Raw genomic sequence first — 16,635 nt, 5'->3', positions numbered from 1 at the left:
ATTAATACATCTATCGTGGGTTTCAGTATCTCAATGTTTTGGTTTCTTGTTGGATGAAAGCATATTTTGACACTGCTGAATGGATGTTGGTTTGTGTAACAGAAATACTGTTAGACAGAATGGCTGTTTGTTTTTGTCCTGAATCTCTGTCTACCATTGCGTTCATTTGAACATTACCTTCTTTAGTTAATTTAGACATCCTTTTGATTCAGTTTCATATCACGCATTTATCTTACTCCTTGTGCACTTGAAAACAAATATTGTAAAATGTGATTTAATGTCATAGCTCATGCAATGTGCCAATAATTCAATCATGCAAATTTTGAAGTTTAATTTCTAACCAGCGTACATGAAGTTAATCAATTTCCAGGCTCCAAAATGAATTGTTTTCTTGTGCATTTCAATCTGGTAAAGTAATCCTTCTGACCTGAAGGTAGGATAATATAAAATTATCTCACTAGCTGAACTAAAGTTCCAGTTTCAGTTCTTTCATTTTCTCCCCAAATGAATTCCTGGTTGGTATGGTTTAAGGGATGCATTCAGTCCTCCAGATATCTGATCCAAATTGCTGTTCTTCAAGAGTGAGCCTTTACAGTCAATGTTAGAAAACTGCTCCTGGGAACTTGACAGCTAAATGTAACCCAATCATCAATGTCCACACATGCATTTACCTGTACAAGTCATTGGACGCTGTTAGGAGGCCTGGCAGAAAGGTCAACCTGGACAAATTATCTGTTGAGTAAATAGCTTGTGGTTTAAAAGTTAGACAAATATATATTTAGCATGTAGAAGAAAATCAGCCTTTATATGACACCTATAACCCAATCAAATGCCTAAGTTGGTTCTGATATGCTGCTATATTCCAGTTAATTTAATACTCTGCTATGTATTTTTTAAAGAAATTATATGGAAAAAATCTTTAATGCTGTATCTCCTGACACTAAACTGGAACAGGGTGTCAACACCCACTTTGTATGCTGGCACATGCAGTCTGCTTGCTGCCTGCTCCCAATCTCCTGTTGCCCTCCGAACTGACTGCCATAATGCCATCCCTTTAGTGCTTGTTGCTTACAATGTTGATCCTTTATTATCTACCCTTTGCAGCATTATTCATTGCCTCACTGGTCGTTCTGCTCACGACCCTTCAGTGCCTACCATTTCGCACCCCACCCAAAACTTGTGCTGTCTTACACTGATACTTCACACCACCTTGTGTGCACAGGAAAGGTGGCAAGGTCCCAGCAGAGGAGCAGCAAGTGAAGCAGTCAAGAGTTGGGAGCAGGGTGACATGCCAGACAGTGAGAGGATGGACACAGCTGATGGTGAAAGGAATCGGGAGCTGGGAAGCAAACCAAGCAGAAAATGAGGTAGCACATGAGGCAGCGAGAAGGATAAAAACAAGCAAGCAAAGTGACAAATGTGCTAACAGGGATTAGGGCAGTGAGTGGGAGGCAGCCAAAACAATGTTCTTTGCTTTGGCAACTATCTGCAACATCACTAGTGGTGCCATAAGTAATGCAACTGCATGTGAAATGAATGCATCCACTGCAGCTTTGGTGTCAGCGTAGACTGCTTAAATTCAAAGTATGCCTATTGCTTCTGAAAATTTTATGAAAATTCTCCAAAATGACTCCTATTCAAAGTTGCAACGAGTCGAGAAAATGTCATTGAGTTACTGTTCCTTAATATTAATGTGACTAATATAATGCGACTCATTCCACATAAATATCAATTTCACTAAGGTAAGAATTCAATCAAGTAGCCACTCAGACTTGCTTAGCAGCAATCTCCACGGCAAGTGCTTTCTCCAAAGCTCTTGTGTTACCAACAGATTCTTCTGATAATTCCTTCAGACTGCAGACAAAGCATTCTCTTTTCATATCATCATGAAATCTTTCAAAGTCACGAACGCTCAGAAATTCTTTGACCACTTGAACTAACTCCTTATGCATATTTTTTAAACACTGGACTATAGTAATTGGGTTCTTTATCATGGAATATGTTACAAATCCATATATAATAAACATAGCCCCTCACAAATATAATAATGCATTTTCTCAAAACCATGTTCGGTATCCCCCTGTTTTAATTTCTTTCATGGGATGCATGAGTCACAGCAAAGTCAGCAGTTTGTTGTCTGTTCCTAATTTGAGTGGTTTGTATTTCAAGGGCAGTTAAGAGTCAAGCATATTGCTTCAGGTACAGTTTCTCATGTAGGCTTGACAAGGTAAGGACACGAGATTTCCCCCCCACTCCCTACAATACATCAGTGAGCCAGATAGATTTTTACAGTAATTGATGGTAGATTCATGTTCATTATTACTGTGAATGTAACTTTTTAATTTCAGATTTACAATTTTAATTTTAACTCCACCTGCCATTATGGTGAGGTTTGAACATATGCCTTACAGCATCAGCTCTCTCGATTACTAGTCTTTGATATTGCTACTGCACTATTGTCTCACCATAATTACATTAGTAAATGCTAACATGATGAAATGGATTTTAGGATTATGGATTTAATGCATTACTTGTGCTATCAATGTGGAGGACTTAGCCTCAGGACTTGTAATTTCCTATTTTCAAAAAAAAATTTGCTTTGAATTTTGCTCTTTACTCATTGGTAAGATCGCAACTGCTATATGTAACACTGTGATGAGAAGAATGTGATTTTCTAATATCTTAGAAATTAAATTTTAAGATAATGGTATGGGTAGTTTGGGTATTTCTGTTAAAAGGTTTTTTTGGTAAAATAACTAGGTCAGACTGTTCTTGCAAAACAGTGACCTAATCCAGTTTGTGTCGGAGTGCATGGACTCCCTGGAATTTCATGGAAAAGTATGTTTGCTGTGGTTGGTTGTGAGAGATGAAGTAACATTGAAGGCACATGCTTGTTTTTTGTTCAAGATAATGAAGCAGTGATTTTAGCTTAGAAAAGCCAGAGGTTGAATGCCTTCAGGGAGTTTGGAGGAGAGATGACTCGAGTTAGAAGAAAATATAATTTTTCTCCTAGAAAACAATATGGCACAGTTCAGGAAAAGCAGTTACTTCAGTAGAAAATGCCAGTTTGTGAAACTTCCAAATCAGGCGTGTTTCTCTAGATATCTGCAGGTTATCTGAGAAGGGCAACTTTTCATTTACGAGAGTATTCACATACAAAGTCTTCACAATTCAGAAGAAAAAATGAGGGAAAACCATTAAGTAGAATTTAGAGATTTGATGGAGAGATGTAATTTCTCTGGATTCACACTGTCTGAATGTACATTGGGTTGTTTTCTAATGCAGTGATCTCCAACCTTTTTATGCACAGAATCACTTTTTAAGGGCAATCCAGACTCCACTAAGAAAATGTAGAATAAACAGCTTACTTTTAGTGCTCTATAAATCTAAAACCAAGTATATATGGTTGTTCATTTTATCCTATACTCACCATTTCTGTGTGACACTTGTGACTGCACTTCATCTACCCATACCTTTGAAGTCTGGGTTGAAGTTGGAGACTGTTAGTCATGTGCAGTCCATTAAATAGATATCTGTGAAGTGAATGTGATACATGGACTTGATTATCTTTGTTTGGGAGACTGCTGTATCACAGTAGTATGTGTAGCCCAAATAAGCCTTCACTTCAAAAGCACAGGATGACAGAAGTGGCTATTTTTCCCTGCTTGAATCCTCAAAAATCATTATTTCATAAACTGACTTTCAGCTCAATATAATTTTCTGTTGTAACGTTCTTGGTCTGAGACATGCTTCTCAAGGGAAGACTATCCTTGAATTTGTTATGCATTGTTATGTAGTATCATTTGAAATGCCATTTCTAAACTTATTGATTTTTCATAGAATCCCTGCAGTGTGGAAGCAGGCCATTCAGCCCATTGAATCCATACCAACCCTCCAAAGACCATCCCACCCAGACCCACCCTATCCCTGTAACTCTGATATACTTTCGTGACATAAATGGCTAATGCTGTTTTCTTAAGTCGTGATCAAAAATTAATTTTCTCATTCCACGTGTAAATTGTACATTTCCAATTTCTTTTCAAATGGTCCAGTTTCATCACTCTTTGTTATTCTTGGCCAAGGATGTGTCATTTTAGGCAACACTAAACTAAGATAGCACTAGCTACTAGATTACAGTGGAGAGCACGCCTTGGGTTAGAGATATGCACCGCACATGATAACCAAGAGTAAAGGCATTTTTTAAAACCAAGTTTTAAAATTGTTTGTCACTCAGCCACAGGCTGCAGGTGGACCTCTGGATCTGCATCCATGGGACATCCGGAATGTTGCTGGCTGCTTTTAAGTGTGGAGGCAAAAGAGGTCACAAATTTGGTCACAATTTGTTTCTGGGGGCCCAGGTTAGCTTCTATCGCATGGATATTGGAGGCAGGGGTGTGGCAACATTCCCCATCATTTTTCTTCATCCTGCATGGATCACCAAGTTCCACACACAACAGTGGCATCCGGAAGTGGAAGTCATGCAGTGGCATGACAATCAACATATATAGACTGTTTAGAGGGAGCAGGCATGATGTTTGGGGGTCGGTGACTGAGATTGACTTTCAGAGACTCTGTAATGCACCAACCGATCACAATCTCTGGGTCAGAGACCATGGCTCTAATCTAAAAGCACTCTCAGTGAGACTGAATGGTGACTTAGTTATTTCATGTAAGGGAGATTGCCTGCCTGGGTCATTTGACTTCTTTTTTACCTTTGAACAACATTCGTGAGTTGGGTTGAAATTTCAAAGTCATGGCTGTTTTTTTGTGGTACTTGACATTATTGGTTTGGGAAAATATGCTCTAGAAAAACATAGAGAAATGAAATATATTGCTGAGCCATTTATCTGCCATGAAAGCTGAGGTCTTGTTTATGTTGGCGGAGAGCATATGCTTTTCTGTAATGCCTGGCAACAAACGGTTACAAAACAGCCATTCAGACAGTGCTAAATTTCAATTCAGGACATAATTATAGAGCTTGTTGTCGACATTGGTGGGTAAATTAAGGGCAACTCTTCATCTGTGACTGGAAATACCTGATCTGCACACTTTTCAATGCATTTTTCAAACTCCAAACACAATCCATTTGTGACTTTAGGTGCCATTTTTGTGTTTTTTTTTTGATGGGAAGTTGGTTCACAGTGCATTTTATGAGCCACAATGCAACTGCATAAGGAGTGTGGGTGTCAAGCAGGCTAGTTTCAAGCACCAGCACAGTGGCAATGCTGCCAAAGTTGTTTAAAGGCACTCTAAACCGTACCCTTCTCTTCCTTCACACCTGTACTCATCCATCTATGCCATCCCATTAAATTTTGTATGCTACCACTTAACCCCTCTATTCCCATGTGTCCTCTATTCCCATCAGATTTCATTGCTCCTTTTATGTATCCCATGTACCCCCATGCCCTCATGCCCCCATCCCCCTTGGGTCACCGTGGCACCTTAATGACTCAACTATTCATCCAAGAGCCATGGAATAGCAATCGAAATTATTTCAAAATCATTGAAAAATTATGAAACCTGTAATAATCAAGAAAACTGTTTATTCAAACATACTACCATTGACAAAAGTTGCAAAGTAAACTTCTAATGTTTTACAGCCTATTAAGTTTGTAAACAAACAAGATAACACACCATTCATAAGACTTTCAACAGCTCCACAATTGTCTGCAAAGCTGAAACCTTTGAAACTCAGCCAAGCTCTAACAAGTGGCTACCAAAAGAAAAATTCCCAATCAAAGCACAGCACCTTTCAATCATTTGAGGAAACCAAAGCATTTTGCTGCCTTGAGAGCCTTTTAAACAAAAAAAAAGCAATCTCCTTTTACATTGACATTGCAAGAAACCACTTTAATTTTATTGTTTGTACTGTGGATTGAGAGATTGAGAGAAATGAACCTGACTTTTGAAGAGTGAGGATGTATAATGTGTGTTTTGTAACTTGGTAAAAGAAGTAAATCTAGCTGTTTCATGTGTGACAGTGTTATGTTTTGAGGACATTGGTACCATCAGTTATGGATTCTGGATATCTTTATGCTAGTGCACCAATATCGAGTCCCACTGTTTGCTGAGTTGTCCCATTGTGAAAGTTTAACTAAGTGACCAAAATTCCTGAAGTCCCTGCCAGTCTGATTCAGGTTATAATATATACACATCAAGTTTTAGTCATTAACAAGGATATAACTGTTTGTTGTAATCAAATGGATTTTCTTAACCAATACATTATTTTTTAAATGGTTTGCTAATTTGTGGTCTTACTACTCAAACATTTGCCCATTTTAAATCCCACATTCTCACAAACAGTCACTTACAGCCAAGACACAAATATTATGAGTGGAGGACAAAACTGGTATTGTATCACGAGTCTAAGTCAGAAGACTGAATGGCAATGTCTCTTAGACATTTTGATTCTTCAATGATGCCATGCTGTTATCTGCACAGCAATAATTAGTCTTTCTTTACCCCACTTGCTTAATTGGACCTGGGTCTTTCATCCTTCCTAGAATTATTTATTTTAGCACCTCTGAATATAATTTAGCTGTTCTTTCAACGTAGAATTGTGAAGAACAACTTTACAGAAAATGGGGACAGGAAAAGAAATATTAATGCAGCCAGCTTCAGGAGGTTTGTCCTGATTTTGTTTGCATTTCCCTCTGTGTTAAGCTGCAGCTGGACCAATCAGAGGGTTGCTACTATGCTAAATTCTTCTGAAACCACAACATACTGAGCCAATTTTTCTGGACTCAACTATGCCCAAAAAGTAATGTTGTCTCATGTGCATTGGATTGTTTCACTTGTTTTTCTCTCTTACAGTATGAAAATCACGTAGTCCTTGCTCTTCCAAATGTTTTCAATTCCTCAGCAAGCTTTCTTCATGACCTCTCTAATCTAGCATACTTTTCCCGTGCTTGTAACACTCTACACTGCAATTTGATAATGGTGTGCAGGAGCAGAACTGATTTTCATCTCCTATTTAAAAAATGGGGAACCTGACACCAGTGGTTTTGCACAATATACATTCTCAAACTCCATAAAGGCCAGAGGAAAGGCATGTGCAGTTGAGAAAATGGAAAAACCAACTTCATTCAAAAAGAGATAGTAGGAACTGCAGATGCTGGAGAATCTGAGATAACAAGGTGTAGAGCTGGATGAACACAGCAGGCCAAGCAGCATCATAGGAGCATTGCTGTTATTCTGTTTCTCTACTCAATTCTTTTTAAGTTTTGGCTGCACAGTCTGACTAAGCAGTAATGGATTTATTTAATTGGAAGAATAAAGGGAATGCTCAGCTAATTCCAAATAAAAAAGACATGAATTTTTTAAAAAATGGCCTGACCAGACCTGCTGGAAGGAAGTTTAATCTTAACCTATCAATTTGAATGAAACAGGTATGAGCAATTCTAATGGGGAGGGGAGGATAGGTGTGCCTGATTTATGATAAGTAGATCATGAAACTGAATAGAACTTTCAGCTTTCTGATTCTGATAACTGAGAGAGACGTTTCTTGGTTGATGTAGTAGAATTATCTGTGGGTATTTAGAGACTCTTTGTAGGTTTGGGCCACGTATGTTTTCCTGTTTCCTGTTATTATGTGCAATACGAATTTACAAACCTATGGATATGTAAGGTCATTAACCTATGCAGGAGACAGGATTTTCGAAACCTCATATTAAATTTCTTGGCAGAGCTGTGTTTGATTTTTGTGAGTTCCTTGTCAGATTGGAGCTAGTCCATTGCCTCGCACCACTCTCTGGCAACAATTATCAAGCATTGCCCTGGGCTTGCATGTGATTAAATCAATATCTTTTTTATTTGCTAACCAGCATTGAGAATATGATATTTAAGAGTTTGAAATTACTGACATTGCATATTATTGTGTGGTAGAAACCAGTAAGATTTTTATAAAGCATGATATTTCAGTGACTCAGTTGGCTAGAAAGCTGGTTTGTAATGACAAACTTGATGCCAACAGCTTGGGTTCAATTCCCACACCAGCTGATGTTGCTGTGAAGGACTCTCCTCCTCAACTTTTTCCCTCACCAGAAGCTTGGTGACCCTCACGGTAAACCAGTATTCACTCTTCCACTTGCTCACCTGCTCCGACCTCTCTTCTTTCTTTTCTTGTTTTCTTCCTCCTCATGCTTTTTTTTCTTCTTCTCTTTCTTTTTTTGTCCCTTCAACTCACGGCCTCTGATGATGACTCCTGGACTCTGGCGACCTTTGGTGAGGAGAGACGATTCCTGGCTTCTAGTGATGACTCCGGACCTAGCGAAGTGGCCTCCCAGCATGGCTTGGCAACCTCGCGGCAACCTGCAGTGGCCTCCTGGCATTGGTGTGGCGACCTCTCAGCATAGCAGCTTTGTCCCATGTGTGTGTGTGTGTGTGTGTGTGTGTGGGCGTGGAGGGGTTGGTGGTGTGGTCTGTCAGCGTGGCATGGCAACGTTCTGGCCTCCTGTGGCAGCCTCCCGCTGCTGTACTGACCTCTTTGCTGGACATTTTATTTCTGTAACAAAAGAAGCTGTGCCTAGGTACTTTTGTTTTCGTCTAAGTTGACGTTGCAGTTGGTGACATATAAACTTTTCTCATTGATTGATATGCATAAATATATATGCATATTTAAACTGAATTGTTAGTTGTTCTCTCCAGCTTTTGAAATGTGCATCCTTGGAAAGGAAATTTTTGAAAAATGTGAATTTCTAAGCACAATTGTTGATTTGAGAAATGGATGAAACTGTCAATATGGTACTTGATATTCATGTTAGATTATAAGTTAAAGTATACTCATTCAGTACATGTGACAATAGAGGCTATTCTGTTCTAATGAAAGAGCTGCCCTCTCTAATTTATTTAAAGGAACAATTTTGAAGGCAGATAAAAGACGCTGGTGTTCCAGTGTCATAAAATTCAGCTTTGAGTCCAATACTTGTCCAATGTCTTAACTTCTGACAGATGCGGGGGGGTGGGCATAAATTTGAAGGAAGAGCAGGAAAAGTGTCTCTCTCCTTCAAGCAGTGTGTCACTTTAGAATAGTGGATTTAAAGACAGAGCAATAGATGGTCTTAATTAGCTAATGTTGTATACATTGGGTGATAGTGAAATAGAAGAAGCAAAATAACCAACCTTAACATTGGTCTTCACAGGATATGATTGATATGCATAAATATATATACATATTTAAACTGAATTGTTAGTCCTCTCCAGCTTTTGAAATGTGTATCCTTGTAAAGGAAATTTTTAAAGATGTGAATTTCTAAGCACAATTGTTGATTTGAGAAATGGATGAAACTGTAAATATGGTATTTGTTTAGACTGGGACTGTCTGTTTTATTGAGAATAATGATGCTCTGGCATTGGTTGCATGGAAGCAATGATGTTGCATGATAACAATATCATAAAGATATTCAAGTTAGACTATAAGTGAGAAATCAAAGCTGGCAATAGAACATTAGATTTCCTGGGCTGACCCTTGTCATAACATTTTCATGTTTGTGTCAGCTCAGGAGCCATTGTGTACTTTCTTAGTTTATAACTATTGAATGCAACACATTTTAAAGTTTATAACAGCTGTCAAAGCCACAATGCCTTGCACCAGAAAATTGCTCAAAGTGAAATAATTCTTATTGCTAACTGAAACCTTGTTTTGACTTCTGTGTGAAGTGTCTTTCTGCGCTCTTGTGTGCTTTTGTGGAAAGTCTCAACATTTGTGGTACCTTTTTCAATTTTCAAGTAGCGGAGAGGCAAAATCACATTGGCTAACTGGATCCCAAAAAAAAGGGCAGAAAATCAACTTATCCTTTAGCAGGAAAAGGTCCATTTTATAAATGACACAGTACAATTGTTTTTTTTGGAAAATTAGGCCTTTCTAAACTTCCATTAACCATCTCCAAATATTGACATATTCCAAGTGGTATCCTCTTCCTGATGTAAAATCAAGTGTTAGCCACAACAGAATGGAAAATGGTTTAACATTACACACCATAACTGTAATGAAGTACAAATAGCTCCACATAAGTAGAAATGTAATTCTAAAAACTAACCAAAATGTCATAGTGTCAGCAAATTGGAATTCTGTTGTAGAGATCCAAGCATTCAAGGATCATACTTTAAGAACCTGTGCTTTGCTGCAAATGGAGCAAACACGACTGACAGTGTTGTATTTCAAGGACAAACTTGTTAAAATCAGTTTACCAAGTCTTTTGCAACTTTGATAAAAAATGTAATGTAAGTTATTTAAAACACGATCATTCGATGTTCGAATGAAAATGAAAGGATATTTGAACATAAGGAACATTCAAGATGCATGCACATTATTTAAATGTTTACCAGTGTCTTGAGCTTTGCAATATTAATGGGTTCCATAGAGGATGCATTGAAATAATAACACCACATAATAAAGACCAAAGTATTAGCCGATATTAGCCCTACAGTGCTAGCAAAATATTGCTCTAAGCAATGAACCAGAGAATGCCTCTTACCTAATTGTTCTGTTTAAACAGGGGTTAGTGTGTGCACAAGTTCTTTTTGTCTGCAAAGAACATAGCCCAGTATATTAATATGTGTTGTTTCCAGGATGTGTAAGTGTTAAACACTGCAAGCCTGACCAATAATCGTAAATTGTTTGTCACCTGAATTCTTAGCACACTGAGCCAACATTTACTAAATAATTCAGTCACAAATTCTGAACTAATGTTGTTTGGCTTTTTTGAGCGTTTTGCAAGCATGGGCTAGTTGGTTATGTTCAATATTTTGCCTGTTTAGAACAGCTAAAGGAAAATGCGGTTGATATGATTTGCCAGTTTTTGGGATTTACAGTTTACATACCTAGCAGCAGACAGGTACTGAAATTCATATCTTATATTACTCATTTATATGATAAGCAGAATATCTTTTTGTCTTGAATGTAGCATCTTGTGGTGATCATCACTCATGTTGCAACTACAAGGTACTACTGTGAAAGATTTTGATGTACCTTACCTTTCCAGGTATTCTGAGGTATGCTGAGCACTTTTCAAGTCTGACAGTGGCTGCATTAGGCTCATGATATACAATGAGAAATATCCAATCACAGAAGCTATTGATGACTTCATTTGCCTATTTCATGATCAACCTTTGATGGTGAGCAAATGGCTAGGGTCTTATTTACTAGGTTGCTGATAAGGCCAGAGTTGTAGCATGTGGAATTCTAGGAATCCCAATGTGTACCATTCCTGATGAAGGTAGTCTTGCGGTAGACAGTAGTTGAGAACCCCTTGGCAGATTTGTTAACTCGCATGCCAAGGGAAAGATGTTCATTTGACTGATTTGTTTAAAAGTTGGATGCAGAATGAGACGTTGACATATGCAAGGAAATTTTCACATGCAGCTATGGATTCAAGAACAGCGAAAGTATCAACTACGTGACAGACCATATGCAAGAACTAGGAGTTTGGGGGTTATTCTCTGAAAACACATATCTCAGGAATGCAGCAAGATGTTTGTGAGAGCTGGACATAGAAAGACTGAAATAGAATGCAACAGGTGAAGATACCAGTTGCACTCTGCTACAAGGCTGTAGCAACATGAGTGGTATTTACAGAATGCTGTCATCAAGCCGATGTTCTGCTTATAACACAAATGGATAACATTGGATGTGAATTTCAGTGCTAGTATATTGCTAGGTGTGTACACCACATGTCCCAAAGACTGGTAGATTGTATCAAACAGCTCCTGATCATGTTCGTCCAGTTTGTGCTTACAAAATTCAAAATACAGTGTGCAACATTAAATGTGATTCTTGGACTGGACAACACAAACCCAAGTGTGCTAAGAGTTATCGGTGATAAGCAATGTTAACGTCAGTTAGATTTGCAACGTGATGCATTTATTTTCACAGACTGGAAACTACATACATTAAAACACTGGGTCTGTTCTTTGCCAACAAAAATATAATGTTGCAATTGAACAAAGTAAGCAATAGCTATTCTCTAGTTCAGTTCTCCGGAAAATCCTTGATCAGAGTCAACCTGCCTGGTTTGAATTTGAGCAAAGCTGGACAGTTAATTAACAGCCATTAACAAAATGATCATGGCAGCACCTCTCTTGATCAGAGTCCAGTTGACAAATGGACAGCACACTCTGTTCAGACACCATAAAAATATTTTTTCCCTTTACATTGGTATTCTTAATCCATACTGCTTACTGTGAAGCAGTTAGATTTTGACTAATGTTTTGTTTCAGAATAATAACATTTGAGTTTGGAGCAGCTAATCTTTTGATGGAATACGTTTTGTCAAAGGCCTTTTATTTTGTAATTTGCAGAGGAATGGGTTTATGAAATAAGTCCGGAGGCTATTTAGAGGACAATCAAGTAGAATGGAGAAGACAGTTGTTCTATGGGCACTCACATCTCTTAGGATTGGGTTGTTTGTTTTGTTCATGGCCAGAAGGGTGTGACTACGAGTGAGTTAGCTAAGGGGATCCAAAGGGCAGGAACACAGTAGCTTCAGTTGTTGCAATGGAGCAATAGGCCTGATGATCTTTCAACTTGCCTGGATGAGAGTGAGTGCTGCAGGACTAAGAGATAGGCCTAAGAAGAAATGGAAAGGAATGCAATGTAGTACGGTGAGGAGGATTGAGGTTTAAGGACATCTGGTCAGGGATTGAGAGGAATTAGCAGTGAGAAGGTGAATCATTTAGTTGTCATGGTCCATGTGTGTACCAATGACATTGGTACGACAAAAAGTAGTGTCAGTATGAATAGCTAGGTGCCAAATTAAGAAGCAAAACTGAGAAATTCATAATCAGTGCACTATTACCTGAGCCATGTGTGAAATATTGTAGAGCAAATCAGATTATAGAGATAAACGTGTGGTAAATTAAATAATAGACTCAAGGCCAAAGAGAACGGTATTAAGACTGTAAATAAGATGAGGGAACAAATTGAGTAGAAATAAGAAATGATATTGATAAAAAGACATTTGTGGGTGTAGAGTACAGCATTCCCCTCCCCCGCTTTCACACAACAGCAAACACATGATAGTATAGAACATAAAGGAGCAAATAATGAAAGATTCTCAGAAAGGCATGCTGACAGTTTTAAATTTTAAATCTTAATTTCCAGACCTAATGGAAGAGTCAGATGTGCAAAGCTAAACTAGATGAGCTTATAAAATGTTTGATGGTATAGTTCTTGGAGCAGCGTGTTCTGTAGCCAACCTGAGGGCATGCCATATAAGTCTCACAATTGTGCAACGAGATGGAATTAATTAATAATTTTGATGAAAGTGCCCCCAGGTTGTAGCAGCAAAAAATATCTTGAAGTTTTACTCTCAGTTTCACCAAGAGAAGATGAGGTCTAAGACTATGTTACATAATTGAAAACAAAAGCAATTATGGAGAATGAAATCAGAGCTGGCTAAAGTTCACTGGCAAATTAGGTTAATGGATGGATTAATGGAGATACAATGGCAAACAGTTAAGGGGATGGTTCAGTAGATATATGGAATTAATACATTTCAATCAGAGATAATAATTCCAAGGAAGAAACCCACAGTCTACGGTTAACTACTAATGTTAAAGGTAGTATCAAACTTAAAAAAAAACATATAATTGGGCAAAGATGGATGGCAGGTAAGAAAATTGGTGGGTGCTTCACTTAAGCTTAAATCAAAATATATTCCAGAAGACTCTAACAATCCTTGAACCACCGTTATTTACCTCACTGGATCTCAAAACAATGTAAGCTGGGCCTCAGAACCATTTTAAAAGAAATTACTATAGCTATATAATAATTAAAAGTTAATTGTTAACTTCAGACACATAGAAAACCCACCAGTTACAAAGTAAAAAATCAGAAACCCAAACTTACAATAAATGTTGTTCAACAACCTACATAAATCTCACATTTTATAATCACAGAACTCAGGAAAATGACAATCAGCAGAGAAGTTTAATTTTCCAACCCTCCCTTGTACTCTTCCTTGTACTTACCTACCATCCCATCAGCATCCACATCCAGAGGACCATTCGTCTCCATTTCCATCACCACCTGCAGGATGCCATCACCAAACCCTTCCCTTCCTTGTCAGGCTTCTGCAAAGACCATTTTCCATGGGACACCTTGGACCACTACTCCTTCACTACCGACATCCCGCCCAACCCACAGCACCTTCCCCTGCATCGCAGAATGTGAAACACATGGCATTTAGTTCATCCCTCCTCAATATCCTTGGACCCAGACACACCTTCCAGGTTAAGTAGCTCTTTATCTGCATTTCACTCAATCTCGTCTACTGCATTCGCTGCTCACAATGTGGTCTCCCCTACATTGGGGAAATGAAGCATTGACTGAGTGACCACTTCACAGAACACCTCCGTTCTGTCTGCCAAAAAACATGCCTTGCCAACATCTCTGTCTCTGGCTTGCTGTAGTGGTCCAGCGAAGCTCAGCACAAGCTGGAAGAACAGCACCTCATTTTCCACTTGGGAACTCGACAGCCTCCTGGACTCAATATTGAGTTCAACAATTTTAGGCCTTGATCTCTCCCATGCCCTTTGCCCCAACTACCGCATATCAGGCCTTGTTATCACGTAGTCAGCTATTATACAACACCAATTGTTAGTAGCTGTTCATTCTCCTAGGCTGACCTTTATCCACTCCTTTGTCTGTCTAACGATTCTTCTCTCTCTTTGGACTCTATCTTCACCTATCATTTACTCCTTACCCCATCCCCTGACTCTATCTTTTGCATAAAAAACAATCTTTTCCGAGCTGCCATCAGTTCTGAAGAAGAGTCACTGGCCCCGAAACATTAACTTTGATTTCTCTCCAAAGATGCTGCCAAACCTGCTGAGTTTTTCCAGCAATTCCCATTTTTGTTGTGGAAGTGAAAGGGCTGTTCAATAATCAATAGTCACCCACTTAAAAAAGATTTAGCATTTTTATTACTTCAAGAGTTCAAGTCTTTGGAACTTTCTTCTGAAACAGTGGTGGAAGTAGAGTCCTTGAATATTTTCGTGGCAGAGTTGATAGACTCTTGTTAAGCAAAAACAAGGCAGTGAAAAGTTCTGTGGTCGGCAGGAATATGGATTTGAGGTTGTACCCAGATCAGCATGAACTTAGAGAATTAAGGAGCAGACTCGAGTGTCTGCATGTCCTACTCCTTGCTTTATTTCAGCTGCAATGAATATTAACCATAAGGACAACAATCCCAAACCATAATTGATCTTCTGAAATTTTCCACTGTAAGGTAACTTTCATTGAAAAGACTAAATGTTGGCTGTTGTGTGTTTTGTTTGTGTTTCGTTACCGAGTTATAGCTTTGAAATTGTTTTCTTCATGAATTCCTTTGATGCCGATTCATATTGTTATTTTCAAAGTTAATACTGAAGATGCTTAGTTCTTTTTAATTTGTGTTCTTGCTGAGTCAGATTTCAAAAATTAAGTATGCTCGATGTTGGGTAACATGATTTGCAGCTGAATATTTTGTGCATTTAAATTAATTGTTTCCCTTATGTAATTCAATTCTCATCGAGGCTATAAAATTTGATACTGTCTAGCCAATGATTTTTGAGAGTTTTATTGCATATGAATTTTGATCCTATTATTTCCTTTTGAAGACTTGCAATAAAATTATCTTAATATGCAGTTCTACTGATCTTTTAAGACAATGAAATATGACATTTCTGTATTGTCATAGATTTGAATGTTTTGGATTGCATCCAGATTATTTATTCAAGATGGGAGCAGGATGAGAACATGAGACTAGATACCTGCAGGTTTAACCTTTCCATGTGTCAGGCGATGACTCAGTTGAGAAAGTTATGTTAGTGCACATACTGTACTATCAATTCTTTATACAGGATTTTGGATTGTAACGTTGCAGGCAATAATGAATTTGTTCTGTCAAGTCAATGCAGTTCCTCAGCCTTGCTCTTAGTTATTTGCACTGCTTTCATCAGTCTTTTTTGTACTGACAGTTTTCAACTTCTGTAAATGAACTTGAATTGCAATATGACAGATTGGTCACGGAAATAGAATTTTGTACGACCAGTTACACTCAACCCGTTTTTAGTACTTCCACCCTGTTCTACATGGAGCTGCACTTACAAAAGATCTGAACTGATTATGATTTATAAGCATCCTCCATGAAGGTCTAATAACCTTAGCAAGATACATGAAAGGGTCAGAGAATATAATGGGATAAATCAAGATTCAGAAACAACATAATTTTTAATGCATAATTTTTATTTGGAAAGCTCATAGATTCTTACATCTTGAAAAAGTAAGATGTTTAACGTAAAATACACTGAAAGTGCTATAAATACGGGTTCAATTCTGGCAATGCCTGTCCAAAGGAAAATAGTGAATGTTTCAATTCTGCAGCTTTTCATAAGTACAGACTTTGTTCTCCTATTCATGGATGCGACCTTACTTGTTGACTTCTAGCATTTTCTATTTTTATTTCAGATTTCCAGCATAACACTATTTTGCTTTTGTATGTAGTTTGATAATTTAATGTTTTGGAAAGATGGGTCAAAACAGATAATATGAGATGCAATAAGCTTTGATTTTGAACAGTTAATAAAGATCATATTAGATTATCAGAAAGCAAAATAACTAAGAATTAGTTATCTAATTTCTGAAAAGTAGTCATC

This window comes from Rhincodon typus, chromosome 11, assembly GCF_021869965.1.
Source record: "Rhincodon typus isolate 14 chromosome 11, sRhiTyp1.1, whole genome shotgun sequence".
Taxonomy (NCBI): Eukaryota; Metazoa; Chordata; class Chondrichthyes; order Orectolobiformes; family Rhincodontidae; genus Rhincodon; species Rhincodon typus.
This window is presented reverse-complemented; position numbering follows the sequence as displayed.